Here is a 3959-nt window from a genome sequence, read left to right as displayed (position 1 = left end):
TCCCTATCCCACCCCTCTAGGTGGTCACAAAGCACTGAGCTGATCTCCCTGGACTATGCAGCTGCTTCCCACTAGCTATCTATTTTACATTTGGTAGTGTATATATGTCCATGCCACTCTCTCACTTCGTCCCAGCTTAACCCTTCCCCCTCCCCGTGTCCTCAAGTCCATTCTCTACATCTGCATCTTTATTCCTGTCCTGCCCCTAGATTCATCAGAACCATTTTTTTTTTAGATTCCGTATATATGTGTTAGCATACAGTATTTGTTTTACTCTTTCTGACTTACTTCAGTCTGTATGACAGACTCTAGGTCCATCCACCTCACTACAAATAACTCAATTTCGTTTCTTTTTATGGCTGAGTAATATTCCATTGCATATATGTGCCACATCTTCTTTATCCATTCATCTGTCGATGGACACTTAGGTTGTTTCCATGTCCTGGCTTTTATAAATAGTGCTGCAATGAACATTGTGATACATGTCTCTTTTTGAGTTATGGTTTTCTCAGGGTATATGCCCAGTAGTGGGATTGCTGGGTCGTATGGTAGTTCTTTTTTTTAGTTTTTTAAGGAACCTCCATCCTGTTCTCCATAGTGGCTGTATCAATTTACATTCCCACCAACAGAGCAAGAGGGTCACCTTTTCTCCACACCCTCTCCAGCATTTATTGTTTGTAGATTTTTTATGATGGCCATTCTGACTGGTGTGAGGTGATACCTCATTGTGGTTTTGATTTGCGTTTCTCGAATGATTAGGGATGTTGAGCATCCTTTCATGTGTCTGTTGGCCATCTGTATATCTTCTTTGCAGAAATGTCTATTTAGGTCTTCCACCCATTTTTGGATTGGCTTTTTGGGTTTTTTTTGATATTGAGCTGCTTATATATTTTGGAGATTAATCCTTTGTCAGTTGGTTCAGTGGTAAATATTTTCTCCCATTCTGAGGGTTGTCTTTTTGTCTTGTTTATGGTTTCCTTTGCCGTGCAAAAGCTTTTAAGTTTCATTAGGTCTCATTTGTTTACTTTGGTTTTTATTTCCATTTTTCTAGGAGGCAGCTCAAAAAGAATCTAACTGTGATTTATGTCATAGAGTGTTCTGCCTCTGTTTTCCTCTAAGAGTTTTATAGTGTCTGGCCTTACATTGAGGTCTTTAATCCATTTTGAGTTTATTTATGTGTATGGTGTTAGGGAGTGTTCTAATTTCATTCTTTTAAATGTAGCTGTCCAGTTTTCCCAGCACCACTTATTGAAGAGGCTGTCTTTTCTCCATTGTATACTCTTGCCTCCTTTATCAAAGATAAGGTGACCATATGTGCGTGGGTTTATCTCTGGGCTTTCTATCCTGTTCCACTGATCTGTATTTCTGTTTTTGTGCCAGTACCATACAGTCTTGATTACTGTAGCTTTGTAGTATAGTCCAAAGTCAGGGAGCCTGATTCCTCCAGCTCCGTTTTCCTTTCTCAAGATTGCTTTGGCTATTCGGGGTCTTTTGTGTTTCCATACAAATTGTGAAACTTTTTGTTCTCGTTCTGTGAAAAATGCCATTGGTAGTTTGATAGGGATTGCATTGAATCTGTAGATAGCTTTGGCTAGTATAGTCATTTTCACAATGTTGATTCTTCCAATCCAAGAACATGGTATTTCTCTCCATCTGTTTGTATCATCTTTAATTTCTTTCATCAGTGTCTTATAGTTTTCTGCACACAGGTCTTTTGTCTCCTTAGGTAGGTTTATTCCTAGGTATTTTATTCTTTTTGCTACCATGGTAAATGCGAGTGTTTCCTTAATTTCCTTTCAGATTTTTTGTCTTTAGTGTATAGGAATACAAGAGATTTCTGTGCATTAATTTTGTATTCTGCTACCTTACCAAATTCATTGATTAGCTCTAGTGGTTTTCTGGTAGCATCTTTAGGACTCTCTATGTATAGTATCATGTCATCTACAAAGAGTGACAGTTTTACTTCTTCTTTTCCAATTTGGATTCCTTTTATTTCTTTTTCTTCTCTGATTGCCATGGCTAGGACTTCCAAAACTATGTTGAATAATAGTGGTGAGACTGGGCAACCTTGTCTTGTTCCTGATCTTAGAGGAAATGGTTTCAGTTTTTCACCATTGAGAATGGTGTTGGCTCTGGGTTTGTCATATATGGCCTTTATTATGCTGAGGTAGGTTCCCTCTATTCCTACTTTCTGGAGTGTTTTTATCATAAGTGGGTGTTGAATTTTGTCAAAAGCTTTTTCTGCATCTATTGAGATTATCATATGTTTTTTATCCTTCAATTTTTTAATATGGTGTATCCCATTGATTGATTTGCATATATTGAAGAATCCTTGCATTCCTGGGATAAACCCCACTTGATCATGGTGTATGATGCTTTTAATGTGTTGTACGATTCTGTTTGCTAGTATTTTGTTGAGGATTTTTGCATCTATGTTCATCAGTGATATTGGCCTGTAGTTTTCTTTTTTTGTGACATCTTTGTCTGGTTTTGGTATCAGGGTGATGGTGGCCTCATAGAATGAGTTTGGGAGTATTCCTCCCTCTGCTATATTTTGGAAGAGTTTGAGAAGGATAGGTGTTAGCTCTTCTGTAAATTTTTGATAGAATTCACCATTTTGAGATTATTTTTGTGTATGGTGTTAGGGAGTGTTCTAATTTCAATTCTTTTACATGTAGCTGTCCAGTTTTCCCAGCCTCACTTATTGAAGAGGCTGTCTTTTCTGCATTGTATATTCTTGCCTCCTTTATCAAAGATAAGGTGACCAAATGTGCGTTTACCTCTGGGCTTTCTATCCTGTTCCATTGATCTGTATTTCTGTTTTTGTGCCAGTACCATACTGTCTTGATTACTGTAGCTTTGTAGTATAGTCTGAAGTCAGGGAGCCTGATTCCTCCAGCTCTGTTTCTCTGGGCTTTTGTTCTTTGTAAGATTTGTAATCGCAGTTTCAATTTCAGTGCTTGTGATTGGTCTGTTCATATTTTCTATTTCTTCCTGGTACACTTTTGGCTCTGCCCTGAAGGTACCATTCCTTCAATCATGCACTGCATCAGAATTACATCAGATTCTCGAATCCCTGAGATGCCTTTGGCAGGGGCCTCAGAGCTCAGAGCAGATACCTGTATATTTGGAGAAGTTAGACTTCATTGCTGAGGCTGCGATCCCACAGGGGACCTGGAGGATGAAGGATGGAGTGGGCGATGAGGGGCAGGAAGATGAAGGAAAAACTCATGGGTAGCCTTTCCTCTTATTCTAGTCTGACCTAGAATGGGGGCTTGAAGTACCAGGAATTTCTGTGGACCTAGGCTGAGCAAGTTAGGCTGACCTAAACAGCAATTACTAAGCTCTCCAGGCTGCTGTGGTTTAGAGAACAAACAGTTCTTTGGGGGGAAGTCTTTACAGGCAAAGAATCTTTCAATAAGGTATAATTCATATTCAACAAGTTTCTAATCAGTTCCCATGATATGCCAGGCACCATGCTGGGCAGAGTGTCACACAGGGTGGACCAGGTCCCTTCTTGCATGGAGCTTACATGCTGGTGCAGAAGATGGACAACTCAACAAGCCACTAACTACAAGTGTGATGTGTATCACAAAACAGAAGGTACAGGAGTCTGTTGGAGCATATAAGTTTGGAAGAACATCTTGACCTTCTTAGAAAACCAGGAAAAAACCCAAGAACGTCCCTCAAGAGGAAGCATGGCTTAGAGTAACAAAAGGATGTAAAGCCAGGTTCTCGCTGACCATCAGCTGGTCCCATCCGGACTGGCCTTGTCCAGGTTCAAGGTGCTTCTTCCATGATGTGTAACTTCTACCTGGGATGCTTCTGCCTGACACCAACATCTTCCCATTTACAAGAGGCACCTGCATCTACTCAACCCAGAGCAGTGCCAACTCTCACAATATCATCTCAAGGGTAGGGCTGCAGGGAACAAATTTCCTCTAAACAAATTTTTTTTA

At 39.9% G+C, this 3959-nt stretch overlaps 1 long non-coding RNA gene across 1 annotated transcript; it reads right to left on the bottom strand.

Annotated features, from left to right (window-relative positions):
* Nucleotides 1-341: 341 nt before the first annotated feature.
* On the bottom strand, nt 342-3309 carry LOC125962819 (uncharacterized). The gene is made up of 2 exons (XR_007474577.1): nt 2781-3309; nt 342-1328 (listed from the first exon to the last, which is right to left on the bottom strand). It is a non-coding gene; the product is annotated as an uncharacterized LOC125962819 (long non-coding RNA).
* Between the last annotated feature and the right edge of the window lie 650 nt (nt 3310-3959).

Source organism: Orcinus orca, chromosome 21 (assembly GCF_937001465.1).
Source record: "Orcinus orca chromosome 21, mOrcOrc1.1, whole genome shotgun sequence".
Taxonomy (NCBI): Eukaryota; Metazoa; Chordata; class Mammalia; order Artiodactyla; family Delphinidae; genus Orcinus; species Orcinus orca.
This window is presented reverse-complemented; position numbering and strand designations above follow the sequence as displayed.